The sequence below is a fragment of the Equus asinus genome, chromosome 17, assembly GCF_041296235.1.
Source record: "Equus asinus isolate D_3611 breed Donkey chromosome 17, EquAss-T2T_v2, whole genome shotgun sequence".
Lineage (NCBI taxonomy): Eukaryota > Metazoa > Chordata > Mammalia > Perissodactyla > Equidae > Equus > Equus asinus.
In genome coordinates, this window is record NC_091806.1 from 7,216,891 (window position 1) to 7,229,013 (window position 12,123).

The following is a 12,123-nucleotide window of genomic DNA, read 5'->3' on the forward strand; positions in this document are numbered from 1 at the left end:
CAAAACTAAAATAGGTCCTCTTGAGATAATGCTTTTGAGTGTCCAGCTGGTGGAGACAGGAAAAGCAATTTTAGTGAGACAAGAGCCTTCAAGAACAGATCTGGAGAGAAAGTATTATCTCGGCCTTCTAGAAATAGCAGCGCCGCGATGCAGACTGCAAGGAATTAAGATTCTTCACATAAGCATGTTGTTGCTCAGTAAAGGAGAAAGTGATGGAAAGTATAAGGCAGAGATGGCACTGCCAAATCCTGACTTGGCCAACTAGCCTCCTGAAACCACTGTAGACCTGCCTGGGCACCACATCCTGCTTTGAACACTTAACGTCTTGGGCGTGGCATGATTGTGGCAGAAGCAGCTGGGTGCCCGACTCCTTACACAGTGGACGACCGTCAGTCAGACCAGCACTTGCCAGTGGACAAATCTAGAGAAGACCAGCCAAACACCACCACTTACAGAGAGACACTGCTTTCCTCCGGGGAAGAGACAGTTCCAAGACTCATGGCTTTGAAAGAACTACTCCACCTTTCCTTCCCAGAAGTCCAGCTTGCAGAGTCAAGACAGTGTTGAATGGCACTAACTGTCAGCAAAACTTTTTCATTCAGTGCTTAAATTTTCTCTTCATTATTTTTCTTTTTCGTTTTTAGTTTTCCAGCTTTATTGGGATTTGATTAACAAAAATTGTATATACTCCAGGTATATAAGGTGATTATTTTTTTCCTTAATAAAGCAAAAATAGACTAAGCACCTTTTGCGTACTATTACTTTCATTGTGTCCTTCCTTCCTTTCTTCCTTCCAAGGATATTCATTGAAATTACTATGTGCCAGGCATCGTGGAATATAAAGATGATGAATTCAGATAAGATCCTGGCCTGCAAGTATCAGGGATCAGAAACAACGCACAAGTAAACAGATAAATGAACAAGTTATTGTAAAGTATGACAACACTTACTAAAGAGATGACCTATGATGAGATCACCCTGGAGGGTTGCCCACTTTAACTTAGATGGTAAGTAAAGTCCTTTCTGAGGAGACGCTTTTGAGTAGAGACATGCAGGTTGAAAAGCAGCACCAGCCCTTTACAGATCCCAGGTTTTTTGTGAGCATGAACATGTGCCAAGGCCCTGAGGTAAGAAAGAGCTGGGTATGTTCCAGGAACATAAGAAAAGCAAGTGTTATTGGAACATAGTGAACAAGGGAATCGGTGATGTTCGAGATAAGCTGGGAAACTTAGGAAGGAAAAGAGTGTGGGGGGGGCCACCAGATCATGGCTGTAAGACTGGCCTTCATTTCAAGAATGATAGAAAACCAGTGAACACATTAAACAGGGTAGTGCCATGTTTTAATTTATATTTTATTTTACATCCTTTTTAATTTTTTTATTGAAGTATAGTTGACATACAATATTACATTAGTTTCAGGAGTACAATATAGTGATTCAACCTTTGTGTATTAATTTATATTTTAAATTGTTTAGACTGCTGCATGGTGAATGAGTTGTAAATAGATAAGAAAGGAAGCTATGAGACCAATTGTGAGGCTACTGCAATCCTGAAGGCAAGAGGTAATAGTGGCTTAAACCCAGCCGGCAGCAATGGAAGTTCATCTCATTTAACCATTATGCCAAATATATAAAGGAGACCGTATATCTTCTCCATTTTAGAGACAAGTTAACAAAGGTTATTAGTGATTGCTGCCTAAAATTATTCAGCTTCTAAGTGAGTCAGGACTCAAATCCAGACCAGCGTGGCTCAGAGGCGAGTTTCCTTTCTCATAGACTTCGGACTTGTGCCCCTTTACTGGGTTTGGTAAAAGAACCTTAAAATAAGCTTTAGGAATCCCTAACATGTAGTGATGCTTGCTATGGACCCCCCCGGTGCTCTAAGTATTTCCTATGCATTAGCAAACAATTTTCACAACAATTCCATGAAGAACATGCTATTATTATCCTCATTTTGCAGCTGAGTAATGTGAGTCTGAAAGAACTTAAACTAGTAAGTGTCAAAGGTGATATTTCAAACCAGGCATGTTAGCTCGGAATCCATGCATTTAACCACCAGGTGATTTAAGAATAAACCTTGTTAGGTTTATTCTTAGCTGGCCAGTGTTTCTACACTGAAGCCATATCCTTGAAAAGCATCCAGGAAAACAGCCACCATTAACCCCATTCAGATCTCCAATTAAGATAAGGATTTACAAAACATAGAAAAGCTTATTATGGCAATTTCATCAAAATGCTAAAGATTAAACAGGCAGGGCTTCCCACACACTTCAGAGGAGAATAAGGGAACATATCTAAAAGAAAGCCAACAAAAGCTTTATCTTTTAACCATTCTCAAGTCTCAGCATCAACATTTCTACCAGGTCTGCTTTTTCTAATATAAATGTACGAGGAGACAGATTGAAATGCCAAACCAAACTGCTCAGTGTTTTAGAAAAAGCTGTTTCTCATAGGCGGCCTCAACTCAAAACACCGTTTTTTCGACATCTTCTGAAAATTTTCAACAAGTTGGGTTTGCAGATTCTTAAGATTAATCATAAAAAAATCTAATATTCCCACAGAACAGTAGTGATCTAAAAAGGGCTGCCTTCATTCTCTGCTAGGGCTCTAGCAGAAGCCACACAAAATTCAAAAATCACCTTGAATAGCTAGAATGTTACCCACAGCTTTCTGGCATCTCTACTGTGACCTTAACCACTTGTTTTAGAATTACTCTGCTATTTCCATATGCCCTTTGATGCCCCAAGTCCCACCACTTTGATATGTAAAATTTAGCTAATTTAGGCTCTGCAAGGACACACTGCTGAAACTCTTGCTCCAAAGCCTGAGGATCTTAGTGTATCAGAGAGAAGATAAATGGAAATAGACACTTCTGGCCTTTTCCATCTGATTTCTTTACCTATTGCTAATAATAGTAATACTGGTGGGCTATTTGTGGTTTTGCATGCATGATCTTATTTAATCTCGTAACAAAGGAAGATACTATTATTAGCATTCCTATTTGTCTTAAGAATGTTAAGGACATGTTAACAGAATTAGAACCCTAGCTCTTTAATTCTAGAGCTTTGTCTATTATCTTGTCCCTACATTCTTGAGGATACTATGGTATAGAGTATCAATATGTTTTCTGGTATATCACATAATTTAGTGTATAGATCATAATAAGTATAATATACAGTATATACTCCTTCTAAGCATACTGTAACATGCTTATAACGCCTGCACCAATGCCAGCACTAATTCCCCCTTCATTTTCCCCAATAGAATTCACAACATTATGGATTAGACCAATAGGACCTAAATGGCTTAGGTCTCTCGTTTCCAATCTTAGACACAATTTATAATAACATGGGGAGCTTTTAAGAAATGCTTAGCATGCCCTTCCCTGGACTGGAAGATTCTGATTTAATTGTTCTGGGGTAGGTAGGGCCTGGCTATCAGTACTTTTTAAAGTTCCTCTCTTCATCCCTCTGGTGATTATAAAGATCCAGGGGGTGGAATACAACTTCTCTGTGCAAATTAATGTAATGCTGTCTGTTACAGACTGGACTGTGTCTCCCCAGAATCCATATGTTGAAGTCTAGCCCCCAGTGGGAGTGTGTTTGGAGCTAGAACCTTTAAGGAGGTAGTTAAGGTTAAATGAAGTCAAAAGGGTGGGGCCCTAATCTGATAGGACTGGTGCCTTTTTAAGAAGAGGAAGAGACATCAGTAGCATGTGTGCACAGAGGAAAGACCACGTGACGACACAGTGAGAAGGTCACCTTCTGTAAGCCAAGGAGAGAGGCCTCCCCAGAAACCAACCCTGCTGGCACCTTGATCTTGAACTTGGACATCCAGCCTCCAGAACCATGAGAAAACAAATCTCTGTTGTTTAAGGCCCTCAGTTTGTGGTATTTTGTTACGGCAGCCGAGCAGACTAATGGGACATCTTTGGGTCACAATGATTGTTGTAAGCTCTGGGCTGGTGGAGATGTCTAGTACCTGAATACAAATAGGAAGGTTCTAGGTCCAGGAGCTGTTGGTATCCATCCCTCTGCTCTTAGAGAAGCCGGTCTAAGAATGGAGGGAATATAGAGAGACAATGCTTTCAAGAACGTGGAAAGAAATTGAGCCTCAGGGTTTATCGTTTATATGCTGTTAAATAATAGGAAGGAGCAATATTTAGAAAAGACTGTGAATGAGTCTCTAATAATGGGGCTTACAACATTCTTACTTATTTCCCCATGGCAGGGTAAGTACCAGACTGCGTAATGACCTCTCTATCGTCCTCAAGCAGACGCTGTGGAGTCCGCACATGTCTCCAGTTACTATGAGGCAAAGTCATCTTTATCTGTTTGTTTGCTTACTTTAATTTAAGGTGTGACCAAAGTGTGTGGGTAGGGCGAGTGTCAGAGGGGGGCTGTAACTTAGTCTTGCACCAGGAACAGCAATGAACATTTGAAGAAAGCGCAGTCTTTGTTTCCACAGTTACTCTTTCTAATCAAGCTTACTTTTGATCTTGGGCTTTCCTGGTGCCCTGACCAAAGAGCGAATTGTCACATTTTTGAAAACACATGTGGATCAAATAAAATGTGATGGTGACTACAGTGTTAAGAAATTAGTCAAGCGTTGCAAGACAGTGATGACTCAATTTTCGTAAGAAAAGCTAGAGCTGAACATCTTCCCAACATCATGGTTGTGTTTATAATATGTGGTTTACCGTAAAAACGTAAGCTCTAAAATCTGTTGCATGGAATTAAAAATATGCTAAGAACTAAGCTTATGACCTAGGATCTTTAGTTTCCTTCGCTGTGAAATGGAGGTAGTGAAGACTACCTCCTACGATTTCTGGAGGATTGAATGTGTTAACATTCTAGAATCCTCTTGAATAGTGCTAGAATAGGGACTTCATTAATGTCATTTCATTTCTCTACTTCCTTTCCCAATTCTTGTTTCTACACTTTGGTTGCTGAAAGTTAAAATCACTCTGATTCTCAGTTGTCATGTATTGTAAAATACATAGTATAAACATTCCCACTGGATTATGACAGGACGTTTGTTAATTACTCCATGAAATGACTTCATAACATAGCAACTCCTATGAAAGTTTGTGTTTATCTTATGCAAAATTATGTAAGGAGGACATTAATCCCCACTGGAACCTTTTCTGTTGGTGAGGAAGATTGGCAGTAAGCTAACATTGGTTGCCAATCTTCCTCTTTTTTTTTTTCTTTCTCCTCAAAGCCCCAGTACATAATTGTACACCCTAGTTGTAAGTCATTCTAGTTCTTCTATGTGGGATGCCATCACATCATGGCTTGAGGAGAGGCGCACATGTCCGTGCCCAGGATCTGAATTGGTGAACCCCAGGCCACCGAAGCAGAGTGTGTGAACTCAACCACTTGGCCACAGAGCCAGCCCCCTTTTCTGTTTCTTTTTGCGTGTGTGTGAGGATGATTGGCCCTGAGCTAACATCTCTGCCAATGGGATGCCGCCACAGCGTGGCTTGACGAGTGGTGCTAGTTCTGTGCCCAGGATCGAAACCTGCAAACTTCGGGCCACCGAAGCAGAGCATGCGAACTTAACCGCTACACCACTGGGACAGCCTCTATCTCTCTTTTATAAATAACTGTGAGGCTGAAGAGATGAAATCTGACAGAGAAATGTTAGCATACTCATTTTAGTTTAGTTTAAGCATCCATCAGTAACCAACAGGTCACATGATTATATGTCTAAGTGTACCCCCTGAGTCTTCTCTATCACACAGTAAATGTGTCACACGCTGCCATAGGTTGAGTGCTACAGATATGGAGTGGTCACATTACTTCTCTGAGTGGCAAAGTTGCCAGCTCTCAGTTATACAAGATGAAATTGTAACAGACTTTGCACATTAGAGAGTTAATAGATCCATGTGTGTTATAACAATAAAGTGCAGGATAAATGCACACTTCTGTACACACACTCAGTACCCTTCATGTTTTTCTCTGAATATTTCAAGTTCTGTCCCAACAACCTTAATGAAACCAGACATAAACTGAATTACATTCTTTTAAAACAGGAACAATCACACATCAATTTGCATTAAGTTCTTTCCCCATAGATCTAACTGGTACAATACAGAACTGTGAACGCCCATCTTGACCTCCATTTGTTATTCTCATTTGTTCATTCTGCTATAAATTTGACTTGATCACATTATAATATCCTTAAATGTACTAAATCTTGCATTAGTAAAAAGACATACAAGGCTTTTAGACTAAGCTGCTCTCCTATTCCCCAGCCAGGGCTGTCAGAGTTTGTGGTCTACAAGTTTGTGAATTACCTGCCTGCCACACTGAGCTAGGTGAAGACTTGAAATCTGTCTTCAATGAGAAAAATGGTCATCCACACTTTCCTCTAAATGAGGAGTACATAAAAGACATCTTCAATCATCGGTGGCCATGTCATTGTCGGTGTCTACTCCCACAATGAGTTACAACCACAGCAGTGACCCAGGCGGGAGGACAATGACCTCTGGAATTACAAGGCTGCCAGCTGCTAGTTACTTCCTGGAGCACACGTACAGCGTGCTAGAAAACTGACCACCAGACTAGGTGTGTGTTAGTGACCACAGACACCTTGCCTGGTTCTCAATAAAAATGCAAAAAACATTTTATACCAGTGAATGGCTGGCAATCACCTACACTTGAAACAAAAAATACTTAAGTAAGTTATGGTTAATTTAGTTGAAAAGTAATCTGGAGACATTGAAAATAGAAATATTTATAAAGAATATTTAATATGAAAAGCTTATGATGATAAATTGTTTGGTTGCAACTTCCCCATTCATTTCCACCATTCCCAATTTGTATTTTTCATTAATGAATATATGTTACTCTTTATATAAGAACTTTATTGAGATATAATTTGCATATCAAAAATTCACTCTTTTATTTTCTTTCATTGGTGAGCAAGATTGGCCCTGAGCTACCATCCACTGCCAAGCTTTGTCCATTTTTTTTTTTCTGCTTGAGGAAAATTGTTCCTGAGCTAACATCTGTGCTGATCTCCCTCTACTTGGTTCATGGGATACTGCCACAGTATGGCTCAATGAGCAGCGTGTAGGTCCGCTCCTGGCATCAAAACCTGCAAACCCCAGGCTGCCAAAGTGGAAGTCATGAGCCCAACCACTATGCCATTGGGGTGGCCCCCCAAATTCACTCTTTTAAAGTATATAATTTAGTGAGTTTTAGTATATTCACCGAGTTATACAATGATCATCAATATCTAATTTTAGAACGTTTTAATACTTCAAAAAGAAATCCCATACCCATTATCAATCCCTCCCCAGTCTCCCTTGCTTTTAACCCCTGGAAACCACCAATCTACTTATTATTTCTGTGGATTTGTCTGTTTTGGACATTATACAAACGGAATAATATAACATGTGGTCATTTGTGTCTACCTTCTTTCACTGCCCATAATGTTTTCACAGTTCACCAATCCTGTAGTATATATCAGTATCTCATCCTTTTTAGTGGTTAAATGATCTTCCATCATATCATGTATCATATTTCATTTCTCCATTCATCAGCTGATGGACATTGGTTTTGTTTCCACTCTGGGGCTATTATGAGTATTCATGTACAAGTTTTTGTGTAGATATATGTTCAATTCTCTTGGGTATACACCTACAAGCAGAATTTCTGGATGATATGATAACTCTATGTTTAACATTCTGGGGAACTGCCAAACTGCTTTGCAAAGTGGCTGTACCATTTCACAATCCCAACATTTACGTGATTTAAAAAAAAAACTATCAACCTTAATGAACAAAATTACCTTAGACTACCTAATTTTGGTACACTGTAACTATGGAGGCTACAGAATTTTTACTTTCATAAATAGCAAACATCTGAGCTCTAGCCCTGCTCTTTTATTGCAGCAAGATTTAGCCCTCACAACTCTTCATTTTAAAAGATTATTTCTATCCATCGCCATTACAAATTTTAGCAAAATTGGAGACCAGAGAGAAACTGAAACGTTACAGAGAATTTGGGGCACAGAGAAAATAGGGTAGTAAATGCCAGTAAGTAAAATAGCCACTAAGCAATCAACATTAACTTCATTTTTATGTCAAGGAGGAAAAATGACATTGAGATAAACAACTTTGAGATCAGTGAATGTCCCAAATGAGGAGTTTAAAAATAAGCTTTGGGATAAAAATGATATTTTCCCCTTTAAACACATTCTTAAAGCAAAAAACGTAGGTAGAAATTGAAAACAGATTTCACTAAATGCCAGCGCTTCTAATAGCTCAGTGTGTGAAAATCCAGCTGTCCTTTTCTGCTTCGTACATTAGCAGTAATAATGGTAAAGATGATGCCTTCCTTATTTGCTGACACTTGTGTTGATGATGCAGGAGGCAAAATAGCATTTCTCTTCTGGGTAATGTTAATTATGGAGTGCTGACAGAAGTTCAAAAATAAATCCAGATCCTTCAACTCAAAAATGCCCCACATCAATATAATACAGAAAACTCATAGTACACTGACAAGCATGAGAGAAGCGTACATTTTGCATGATGTCTCCTCTTTTGCAATAAGTAAAAAGATTCATGGAATATTTAAAAACCAATAAGGATAATAGGTTATATCAGAATCACAAGTTAGAGATCTATCTGTTTCATTTATATTACTTATTTGATTCTTTGAAGCACAAAGAAAATGGAACCCTATGTTCCTTTTTGAGACGATAGGAATGAGGGTCTGGGAGATGAAGTGACACAGGCAATAAGCGGAAGGGTAAGAATTTTCTTCCAGGCTTCTATCTCTTCATCCAATACTAGAACATTTCTATTGTTTCAGACCAAATGTCAAAGAACAATTCAGCAATTTGAAAGTTACTTACGTGGACAATGAGTCAGAATTTTTGAAATTTGGACCATAGGATGAATTTAGTATGACTACACCATGCAGTTATTGAGGCGGTACACATTTCCTGTTAGAAATTAATTAATAACACTAACTTGAAATATTTAGATCACTTGAATTTCTTGCTAGAGTTTAGCAGCTATCTAGCACCTACTGTCAAAAATACAAAGGGAATTCAACAAGTAATTTTTAACCTCTACTATAGTTGTTAAAGCAGCACTTCAAGGTAAGTATTGTTATCCTCATCTTTTTTGAAAAAAAGAAAGAAACTAAGAGTAATGAAGGTTAGGCAACTTGTTTAAGATCAAATAACCAAAAGAAGAAATGTTTATATTTCATTTTATTTATTTATTTTGTTGAGGAAGATTTGCCCTAGGCTAACATCCGCTGCCAATCTTCCTCTTTTTGTATGTGAGCTACCGCCACAGCATGGCCACTGACATACAAGTGGTATAGATCTGCACCTGCGAACTGAACCTGGGCTGCCAAAGTGTAATGTGCCAAACTTAACCACTAGGACACCAAGGCTGCCTCAAAATGTTTATAGTTTAAACTCAAGTTTTTCTGAACTCAAAGTCCTACTCGCTTATACTTGAGAATCCTACTAGCTTGAGAAAATATATTTAAGCTTTAAACATGTGCTGGACCTTTGACCAGTAATATCACATCTAGGATTGTATTCTAAGAAGAGAATCAAGGGCATGTACTATGATTTAGCTATAAGAATCTTTATATCAATGTTGTTTATAGTTTCCAAAAAATGGAGTAAGCCTAATGACCAAAAAGAAGGACTCAATTAAACTATTTGTGTTATGTCCACGTGATGGAATAGTACGCAATCATTAAAAAGGTTGTAATAGAAAATTATTTATTGGAGAAACAATCCTATGACACCTAATCTTCCAGATGAACTCCACTTAACCTGCAAAGTTCGGTTAAACATTACTTCTTTTGTGATGTGTGTCTTCACCCTATTTCTCATTCCAAATCAAATTAGACTGACTCTCCTTCCTGCTCCCACAGGTCTACACATATGGCAAATGGTAGTAGACTGAGTGATGTGGGTATCTATCTCCCCTTACAGGCTATGACTTCCTCAAGGTCAGAGAGCAAACTTCAGCCATCTTTATTACCCCACCCATATCTATATATAAATACATTGGTTTATAGTTAACAGGAGGTATTCAATAAATGTCCACTGAAAGAATAAATGAACAATTCTTTAGCATTGTGTTCAAACTATTTCATGTTAAGGGTCTTGTAGAAAATAAGACTTCTATGGCTTACTTGAGAAATTGTCGTGCTTGTTCATAATGCGAGGAGAAAGACCTCAAGGTTTTAGCCACCCTTGATCATACCTTGCTACCCTGAAAACAAAAAGAGATTATGATGTTGGCATACCTGTAACCCATTCACTGCACAGTATGGTCCTGAGATGCACTGACTGCAAAGGTCTGGCAATAAACTGAGTTAATGCAGGAGTTTTAATGTGAGAGCTGTACATTTCTATAGGGCACATTAATAGGCTTCATCAAATACCTGTCTTAAAATTATCTTTAAAAAATTTTGTATGTTTTAGTTTGTGTATATGTCTATTTTGTAAGGATTTAGCTTTTTACTAAAAAAAGCGATTGGATCTAAGTTTAAACTACAGTGAGAGAGTCTACATTGTTTTCACATTATTTTGACCAAAAATCATCTTAACTTTTATATGTGTATTTCATTTATTAAGTCAAGAAGTTTGTTTTTGTTTCCACTTTGAGATGAAGGTGAGCTGACTTTTTAACAAAATCAATTAAAATGTAGTTAACGAGAAGCTTTGGTCGTTATTCTTTTCTGTAGACATCATAGTACCGCAGAAATACTTCTAACAAGACACAAACATTCCTCTGGGAATGAGAACAGAGAGTTGCTATTTGGAGTTCAGTGGGGTGAAGATCCTTTTCACCCTTGGCATCTGTGTGGTCAGATTCTCAAATTATCAAAAGAAAGTCAGAGAGGCGGTCATTGGGAAGACAGTCAAATGGATAAGGGCCATTAAGTAAACTGCAGTCACAATCAGAAGACTGCTTTCAGCTAATACTCAAGAAATCTTCGCATTTTCTCCAAGTCCAGGTGGCTGTTTGTGTGTTTCAACACAAAGGTGTAGCCATATTTAGAATTGCTAAATTTTTCATTGCCTGAAGGGTCTCTATTTATTTACCACGGGACTCATGCCCTAGCAGAAGCATTACACCATGTGGCTTAATCTTCTGCCTCAACATTAGACTGGAAATATTGATGGGAAAACACCGCATATTGGCCTCATTCTGCTCCTTCCAAACTCTGTTGAATTGCACTTGCATTTAGATGTGGGGCCATTTGAGGTTTCAGAGGCGCAGAGACTGTTTCCTCCTCTATCACCCATGCCAGATTTTGGCTAGCCCAAGTTTAAAAAACACTAGAAAGAAAGCTAGCACATTCTCAGAGATTGAGGACAAAACCACCAGGATTGGAGGGGTCCTAGGAAACCCAGTTTCAATAGGAAACAATAGGTATTATTAAGTTTCTACAGATACGTGTTTGGGTCTGATTTGAGTGGGATTTTCATTAAGAGACAACTCTCTATAGGATCATGAAACTTTGGAGCTGAAACCAGGGATCGTGCCCTTCCTGACTGGCATAATCTGCCTGGATAAGGTGATGTATTTTGTATCAGGATATGGAAATAATTGTAATGATAATGTTTACTGAGTGTTTACTTTGTATCAGGCACTATTCTACATACTTTACATGTACCAACACACTGATTCTTCACACCAAACTTATGAGGTCAGTACAATTATTATCCTCTTTCTGTCAATGAGGAAAAACAGGCACAGGAAGATGAAGTAACTTGTTCAAAGACTTACAGCTACTAAACAAGACCTCACTCTCTTAAATAATATGAAATAACTGCCTTCAAGGGAGAGCTGTGCAAGTAGGGATTTCTCTGGTCTCTTCCTGTTTAACATTCTCTTTTTCTTTTTATGAGGGGAGAGGAGGATCATATATCCAAAACAAAGGATGATCATGAGAAATGAGTATACTTTTCAAATCATTAACCCCCCTCCCTCCCCATATACAGACACACACACACACACTTCTGCACACCTGAAAGTTCTTATAATCAGAAGATTTTTAAAAATCCCATTTTGGAAATATTGGCCCTTCCCATTGAAAAACAAATGATTTGGATGCGGTAAAATAAGGAA

The 12,123-nt window shown here is 38.4% G+C and overlaps 1 protein-coding gene across 11 annotated transcripts in view; it reads right to left on the bottom strand.

The window, feature by feature from the left end:
* The window catches only part of LRRC4C (leucine rich repeat containing 4C), a 1,166,212-nt gene that overhangs the window by 941,888 nt on the left and 212,201 nt on the right, over positions 1-12,123 (bottom strand). For 5 of the 11 annotated variants that reach the window (XM_044750116.2, XM_044750115.2, XM_070487549.1 and 2 more), the window contains exon 3: positions 10,178-10,257. The exons of the other annotated variants lie outside the window; for them this stretch is intronic. The gene's annotated coding sequence lies outside the window, so the exon portion shown is untranslated. The remainder of the gene's footprint in view (positions 1-10,177; positions 10,258-12,123) is intronic. 11 annotated transcript variants of the gene reach the window in all.